Source organism: Ipomoea triloba, chromosome 14, assembly GCF_003576645.1.
Source record: "Ipomoea triloba cultivar NCNSP0323 chromosome 14, ASM357664v1".
In the NCBI taxonomy this organism is placed as follows: Eukaryota; Viridiplantae; Streptophyta; class Magnoliopsida; order Solanales; family Convolvulaceae; genus Ipomoea; species Ipomoea triloba.
Window position 1 is genome coordinate 15,039,043 of NC_044929.1, and position 9,615 is coordinate 15,048,657.

Genomic DNA, 9,615 nt, shown 5'->3' on the forward strand with positions numbered 1-9,615 from the left:
CCCCCCCCCCCCCCCCCCCAAATCCAGATTTTAATTCCGTGGTTTTTAGGAAGAAAAAAAGATAACCCGAGACAAAATTACCCCTCCCTTATTTTAACCTAAAATTGATGTCTAACCTTCCTTTCAAAATTATAGAGTGTATTGTTCTTCGACTTCCCATTGTGTATGTTTCTTTAAATATTTATATGCAGCAATTATTCAAAATTTGCATTATTTATATGCATTGTTTATATACAACAACTTTCGTGTATGTTCCTTGAATTCTTTATATGCATAACTCTTCAAAATTTCTGACTACCCAAATCAAATGCTTGTGTTTTTTTAGTTCAAGAGATACGGTAGATGAGTGCTTTTGAATTTAATATGTTATATTTTTTGGGGTTTGAATATGCAAATAGGTCCAATAGATACTTGTCATTTAATAATAATAATAATAATAATAATAATAATAATAATAATGGGCATTTTGGTCTTTACACTACTTATTCCCTCTCAATTCGCATGTATATCAAACATTGGAATTGAAATTCCCAGTAATTTTATTCCTGCATACCAAACACTGGAATTTAAACTCCACTTTATTCCTGCATTATTCTTTTTCCATAGAATTACAATTCTTTTCTCACCTAATTCCCTCCTTCCAACCAAACGCCCCGTTAAAGTATAATAATATTATAATTATAACTAAAGAATAATTTTTTCGGCATTAATGTACTATAATTACTAAGCCATTTTTAAATACTTTTCTTAATATAATTTGTATCTAATTGATTTCGAGACTAATATATAAATCATACATTTCAAGATTTTTTTTTTACTTTACCATAATTTCTCATTTTTCATTGTATTTCTTGTTTTTTTTTTCTTAGCCACATACTTAATAAAAAACTATCCATAATGGCTCATACTTTCGTTTTACTCAATGAAATAAATGTCTAAGGTACTGTTAGGGCTAAAGGATTGAGATAATATTTATTTTTATTTTTTGTTAAAGACAATTGTAATGAGCTGCTGAAAATATATACTTTTTAGGTTTATTATTTGGGCTTTGTATTTATTCATTTATTTATTGTATTTTATTTATTTATTTACTTAGATAAATAAATTAATAATAATACTTATTTTCTACATGTATCTATATTAAATGGCATGTATACAATATATTTGCACTATGCATATTACAGGCATATTTTATGTATGTGTAATTTTATATTCTAATAAAATAAAATGAAAAATTCAAGTAAGAAATTGATATGTGAAATTTATTCTAATTTGATAGAATTGAAGTGTTCTATTTAATTTAATGTCTTCATATTGTAGATATCTTTAAATTTATTTGTTTTGTATTTCAGTTCAAAACTTTTAAAATTGAAATAATTTTATTTTATTCAAATTTAATTGTATATATTTTCAATCTTATATTTAAATTACAATAAAGATTAATATTTGTATTGATTTAAGCTTAAAATAATGATAATGATTTACAGTTGTAATGATTTATATTCATAATATATCGTAATGATTTATACTCATAACATCATAAAATAACTAAAATTATATTAAAGAATGAATTGTACTCAAAATAATGACAACGATTCAAAGTTTTAATAATTTATGCTCAATATAGTTACAGACTATATTAATTCATACTTTAATAATTAAACTCTTTTAATTTGTACGTGCAATTTCCTTAATTATAATTACTAAAATAAAAAATATAATTAAGAAAATAAAATTATAAAATGCACAAAATATATGTTCATAAATATTTAGATTTTTTGAAAATACATACATACATATACGTATGCACCATATTAACCATACAAAATTTAAATGCTATTTTTTTAATTTTTAAATGTAATAATTTTAATTATAAATCTATAAATATCTATACTTACTACTAATAAAAACAAAATCCTACTTTTACAATTTCCCGACCAAATTATTACTATATAAAATCTAATAACTATTATGTTAATTAAGCTGCTAATTATATAAATATTAGTATAATTACAATTAAACATGGTATAAAAGTATAATTACATAATATTAGTATAATTACCTAATAATTATTATGGTAATTAAGAAATTAATTGCACAGATATTAGTATAATTACAATTAAACATGGTTGTTGTATTTTTTATAAGAGTAAAATCCTTTTTTGGTCCTAGAATTATTGTGCATTGGACAATTTTAGTCCGAATTTATTAATTTGACCACATTTTGCCCTGACTTTGTTAAAGTTGGACAATGTTAGTCCACCGTCACATTTAGCGTTAGTCAGCCGTGAAATTGAAGGGCATTTCCGTCCTTTCCTATCGAATTCTTCAGCAGTCTTATATTTTCTTGGTCTTTCCCTATCTAAATGGCCGGTGAAGTTATTGAACGAGATGCTCAAGAACTTGAGGCCGAAAAGGGGAGGAAAATCGACGGGGAAATCGTTGTTCAACAGGTTACCAGAAACGTCCAAAGACCTCAAAGACTTGTTTTTGAAATGGGTTTCAGATTCGAAAAATATTGCGGCAAAAAATGCTCAAAGACTCAAGCTTGGTCAGGTTGGCGAACCAAAACGGAAGAATCTTGAGATCATTATGGGAAAGATCAAGGCTGGTGAGATTATGAAGATTAGAGAGAATCCCCAGATTCTTAAACCTGTTGAAAGAAACATTAATCTTCCGAACAACGGACAGCGATAGGTGAACTGCAAACACTGGTTCAGAACTTTCCGGGACTTTTTCCGAGAGGTTGATTTCAACTAAGGGTGAAATTAGACCAAAGCCACGCCGGAACATAGCCCTTCAACGAATTGTTGGAGAGATCTAGGGTGCGAAGACGAGTCAAATTCCTCAAAATCTTCCACGAGATAGCGCCTACCCATTTACGAATTGCAATCGTCTTCTTCTTTCTCCGTCGACAACAGAACTTGGGACCCAGCTTTGAGTTGTTGAACTACTCGCTCCATTTCCCAGAACTGTAAACCATCCAGCTCTCATGAAAGATTGCAGGCTTCGCTGCTGTGCTTCATCAGCCCATTGCAATCGTCGTCTTCTTTCTCTGTCGAACAGCGGACGAAGCCTCCACAGTTTTGCAGAGGCGGGATACCCGTTTGTCGACAACATCCGATTCTTCTTTCAAGAATGCGCCGAGCTTGAGGACTACGAAGTTTGAATGAATTTCCATCTGGATTATATTTCTGGTCCATGAAAGCAGGGGTTTTGCAGCTCCTCTGTACACCATTGAAGAGACTGAAATTGATTTTGGGGATTGAGGTTTTAGCATTATTGTATTGTGTTTCTGCTAGGATTAATGGGAACTGTATTTCAGGTTGGAGCCAATTGCAATTATAGATTTGGAAGCCACAATTTGTTCCAAGAGCAAAGCAACCGTGAAGAGGAAATGGTGAAGAACATCTGGGCAAAAAAGAAAGGATATGACGGAAATGCCCTTCTATTTCACGGCTGACTAACATTAGGGGAAAATGTGGTCAAATTAATAAATCCGACTAAAATTGTCTAGTGCATAATAAGTCTAGGACTAAAAATGGATTTTACTCTTTTTATAATAACTACAATTAATTCAGTCAGATATGTAGGAGGAAGAAAAAAACTAAATGCGATATGGTGGAAATGAATATATTTAAGGTATAAAAATATAATTACACATATATTAGTGTAATTGACTAATAATAATTGCCTAATAATTATTATGATAATTAAACTAAACATTGATCGTTTGATTTATTTTTATAATAATAATAATTACAATTAAATTATTTCTCATTTTTCGCATATTTATTTTAGTAATAATATAATTACATAAGTCATATTACATATCGATCTTTTTAAGATAATTGTAGACGAACAAGTCATATATTATTCAATTGAGTGATACTTTTGCACTAATTTTATAATCAAATAAATGTACACATTCAATATTAGATTTTTTTTTTTAAATTTCATCTTTAATTTTATTATCTAAATATATAATTAAAAAATTTATCCGTGCACCACACGGGTAATTGAACAATTATTTGCTTTAATTCAAGCAAGGAAAACACTAGAAAACATAATCGATCCAACCAATTTCATCAATTGCACTATATAATATTCGATGTTACAATTTATATAATTGTATATCGATCCAAGTATTCTTAAAATATTATAACAAATTCATTCCGTGCAACGCACGGGTGAAAATACTAGTGATATCTAACAACAAATTAGTTGACAAATTCGTTCAATTTTATTAGTTAGAATAATGTACTTTATGTGTTAGATTAATAAAACTTCTGAGATAAGATAATGTACTTGATGAGTTAAAATAATATACATTATGCTTTAGAATAATGTACATTATGTGTTATGAAAATATATGTTGTAGTGGGTCGCGAGAAATAAAATTACGCAAAATGACATCGTTTTTGGACTGTGGTCCATACAGTTGTGTGGACCATGGTCCATGCAATAACTATTGATTGATAACTGCGCCAAATTCTGATATTGGATACTGAATGAGAGGCTTGTGTATTGAGTAATACTATATGGACTTTCACCTCTTATTTTACTTTTTACTCACGGCTAACGTGATATGTTTTGATTGATTAAAAAAAAAAGATTAAATTTATTATTATTTTTATTTACCTAATAAAATTTAAACACATAGCAAGAATTATACACCATAGGAGCACACCTAATATGTATGGCAGCTCTAGGGCATACCTCAAAAATTGTAGAACTTGTATTGTATGCCTAACTTGGCCATGGGGACAAGAGTTGGGTAAGTGACAATTGTAAGATTTATCTGAGCATAATATATAAAAAATAATAAACTTCTAGTCTCAATGTCTAACTATTACTACTACTTTGAAAAAAACTATTACTTCTACTTTTAGTTTAACAATAGAAAACTTACCGTCTCAATGTCTAACTATTACTACTATTTAAAAGGGTGTATTATATTCAATCATGGTTTTTGTAGACTTTTAAAATGTTAGATTTTAATAAATTTTTATTAATTTTCTTATAGTCGTTTAAAACTTTTTGAAACTTTGTAAGACTATAAAAGTCTATATAAAAAATATTTATAAATTTTTATCAATTTTTTTGTTTTTAAAAAGTCTACAAAAGTTCTTTCAAAAAAAAAAAATCGAAATTCTAAATTGAATATATCCTTACAAACTTTCAATGTTTTCAATTCTTATCATTTAAAATTGGTAGAGTTTAGGTATGAAGAAAATATAGGATAATGAAGAAAAAATGATTTATTGAATTTATGTATAAGGTTTATAAAGTTTAATTAAATAAGGAGAAAAAAATAGAGTTTAAATAGAGAGAGAAAACATAGAAGAAAGCAAAAAATTTTGAAATCTTGGGTCGATGGTTGGATTTCAACTATTTATATTTAAAAAAAAAAGTTTACAAAAGTTCTAAAATTAAAAAGTTTACAAAAATTCATAGCTTTTTGAATGCCACAGGACTTTTAAAGACTCTTTAAAAGTCTTAATCGAATATCATCCGACTTTTAAAAACTCTTTAAAAATCTTGATTGAATATCTCGACTTTTAATGACTCCATAAAAGTTCGATTTGAATACCTTCAAATTTTTAAAGTTATAAAAGTTTTTAAAAGTGTATGAAAGTAATGATTGAATACATCGCGCTTAGTTTAATAATAGAACAAGATGTAAATCGAATATATAACACGTTACGTGTAGTCTCAGTATTAGTTGGCAAAAACTTGTGTGAGACTGTCTCACCATGAGACGGGTTGGGTCGGTACGGTTCAAGATGCAAATGTAACACTTATATACACAAATGTCATACTTATATGCTCAAATGTAATACTAATCACCAATAAAATTTTTGTTACTTATTAGGGTAAATGTAATACTTTTAAGGGAAAATACAATACTTTTACATTTCGATTTAAAAGTATTACATTTTTCCTCAAAAGTATTATATTTGCCCTTATAAGTGAGAGACACTTGTCAACATTACTTATTATGAAAAATGTATTACTTTTTCTCTTATAAGTAACAAAAATTATATTTTTAATTAGTGTTATATTTGAGCATATAAGTATAAGATTTGCACATATAAGTATGACATTTGCATGATGCTTTGACCCAATCCGACCCGTCTCACGAATAAGGATTCGTGAGACGGTCTCACACAAGTGTGACCCGTATTAGTTTGGGTACATAATAATTATCTTATATAGTTATACCCATCTCTCATGAGGTGAAATTTAAGGCCGTAGTGTATGCTATGCATATTGGCCTGTTCAGAGTTACAGTCCATGACTGAGCCCATGTTTCAACCCCAGCAAAGGAGGCCAATTTCGTAATTTTAGATAATTACACGGGAAAAAGAAAGGATCTTATGAACCGGGAATTTTGAACCCGACGTGAATCGAACACGCAACCTTCTGATCTGGAGTCAGACGCGCTACCATTGCGCCACGGATCCCATCGATGGAATTGTCCATGACCGAGCCCATGTTTCAATCCCACCAAAGGAGGCCAATTTCGTAATTTGACATAATTATACGGGAAAAAGATAGGGATCTTATGACCGGGGGTTTGAACCCGACGTGAATCGAACACGCAACCTTCTGATCTGGAGTCACACGCGCTACCATTAACCCACGCATCCCCTCGCTGTAAGCTATTACATATTGTATTTCTTAGTAATGTAATGTGTACTTTGGAACATGAATTTTCCCTCCGACAGATTATGTACTCAATCATCAGTTTAGATTCATATAAGAGCAACAACCAGAGAAAATGAAAATGAGAGACAAAGAAAAGCAAAAAATAAAAAAATAAAATGACAAAGTATCTAACACGCTCAGTTGGCGTATGTAATGCACGTGTCTAGGCATGTCTCTGGTGTGCGTAAGGCACAATTATGCGGAATAAATTAATTTTTGTGGGATAGTGGGTCCAAAAAATAATCATGTCTTGGAGTAATTTTTTTCTTCTCTCTCTCTTCTACATGTGCCAAAAAGCGGTAAAAATTTCCAAATTTTTTTTTAATAGAATTGCTCTAAATAATGATAATAATAATAATAAGATAAAATATGAAAATAAATAAATGATACAAAAGTAATTTTTACATGAAAATATGAGAAGACAAATCATACAAAAAAAAATAGCAAAATAAGATATTCCTTATAGATGTAATATACAAATACTACTGCAATAGTAGCATACATTATATGCTAGCTATTTACACACTATAATTTTCATATAAAATTGGCTTGCATTTATCGATATTCTTAAACATTGAGCATGATGTTTAAAAAAAAAAATCCGAATATAGATTAAGCTAAGTTAGCAATGTACAAAAGTATTTAAAAAATTAGAGTGTGCAAATATAATATGTTTTAAAAAATATAAAAACTATATGTTGAGATTATTATCCCCACCCTTGTTAGTTGATTTAATGCTTAAGAGCTTGAATATCCTAATTAAAATATGAAGAGATTATTTAGTCCAGAGTAGTCCAGATTATTATCCCCAACCCTTGTGGTCTAGTGGCATCCGGTATCCCGGTTAACACCCCCACATGGATGATGGGAGTGGGTTCGAGTCGTATGAATAGATACTACATTGTAACCGAGTATAGGAGTAGTACTCCAAAAAAAAAAAAAAAAAATTCTTCATCCTTGAATGAGTTGATTAAGGGACATATTAAACCAGACAATTGTCATTGGCATTAAGACAATCTGTTGTAACTTTCCTTGATTATTGTCCAAGTTAAAGCCCACCATTTAGCTATAGTTGTCTCCATTACAGTTCTCTAGGGCATATGCTTCTTCTTCTATAAATACCAATTCATTGTACTAAAAAGAGATTGAAAGCTATCAATACACTAATACACAATGCTTTGAGAGTTTGAGGTAACCTTTGAGTATAGTGGTTGACAACTCTAGAGTTTCTAACCTGTATAATTGGTTCATATTTTAAACATATTTCAATCTTTTAAAATACTCGAAGATTTATGTTAAGATTTCCAAATTAATAAACATTAACACTGTTTTTTTTTTTTTTTTTGTTACTTCTATTTTTTTTTTTTTTTATTATCATTTCCTCCCAGGAGAATCGAAAAGTAAAGAAATGCAGTAGAAAATTAGGCAATCTCTGGAATACTAAGGGTGTGTTTGGTTCATGGGTTTATACACTTGGAATGAGAATCAAAGTCATAGTTAATGTTTGGTTGACAACTTTTTAAAACACAACTATGAGATTTCATTACCCTTCAATTACAAATCTCATTCCGTAATTACAAATTGGTATCATTCTATCTTATTCCCAATCTAATTTTTAAGTTTGTATTAGTCTCTCAAAAAAAAAAAGTTTGTATTAGTACTTTAAGATTTTTGTTGTTCATATTGATGCTTTGGATGTCATTATCTTAGGATTAATTGCCTTAATTTTTTGTTTTTGTATTTTTAAAATATTTATTCTCATTATCGGGTAATACACGACCAAACATCAATATTGGTAATTATTCAAATTTCACCCTACTACCAAAAATGCAAAATACTTTCACCAAAACTCATTACCATTACTAAGTATTTGATTCCCATTCCTATTTTGATTATCGTGAGAACTAAAAACACCCTAAATGCTAGCAACTGAGTAAATTTAATTTTAATTTTTTGGTCATTATTTTAAAATTCTTTTATATTATTAAATATACTTGTATTGCATGCAAGATATAAAGAAATAAAATTTGACTAGTACTAAGTGTTTAGGTTGTTGTACATTGTGATCTGAGATGGAATCATATATACGATTGATCAACATTGGTGGGTCGGTCTGATGGCTTACAGTTACTGACTTGCTACTGACCAAACTAAAGTGACGACACCATTTCATTATCTATCAATCCAAATATGCCTTTTTCATTTGAATTTTGACCATATCTTTTGTTGTGCATGCTACCAACCATTCAACCAATTTACTGACATATACTTCTTCAATATGATGCAACGCTTGAAAATATATACCATAGTACTGCACTATGCCATGTGCTAGGCTGCTAGCTATGTACAAGATTTTGGCCTGTTTGGTAAATGGATGTTAGCTGATTAGGTTAGCTGATTGGGTTAGAGGGTATAACTAGTTAATAACATTAGCTGATTGTAGAAAGTTGTTTGATAGATTAGCTGTTAGTTGATAGCTGTTTGGTATAATTTTTTTCTCAAAAAGCTAATTGAAAATGCTGCTTTGAGTAGCCTTTTGAATTTTAGTATTTTAGACTTACAAAAAGTTTATTAACCAAACAACTAATAGTGGTGAAATAAGTCAAAATTGACTGATAGGCTGATTATTTACCAAATAGAGCCTTTGTACTACATCATGAATAGATGCTAGTAATTTAAATGTCTTAATTGGACCAGTAAATATGTTGAGATACATTCTATAATTTATCTAGTCACTAAAGCAGGTCAGAGCATGATGAGCTTTTAAGTTTGAAGGTTTAGACTCATATAAAAGGATCAACTAATCTGTTTGAACTAAGGTTGTGTTTGGAAACCCGTTCGAGTTTTTAGTGTTTGAATGCAATTGAAAAATTCAGTCAACAGAAATATTTTTCGTTGACTAGG

The 9,615-nt window shown here is 29.5% G+C and overlaps 1 non-coding gene across 1 annotated transcript; it reads right to left on the reverse strand.

Annotated features, from left to right (window-relative positions):
* Positions 1–6,395: 6,395 nt before the first annotated feature.
* TRNAW-CCA lies at positions 6,396–6,467 on the reverse strand. Its single transcript has one exon. It is a non-coding gene; the product is annotated as a tRNA-Trp (tRNA).
* Between the last annotated feature and the right edge of the window lie 3,148 nt (positions 6,468–9,615).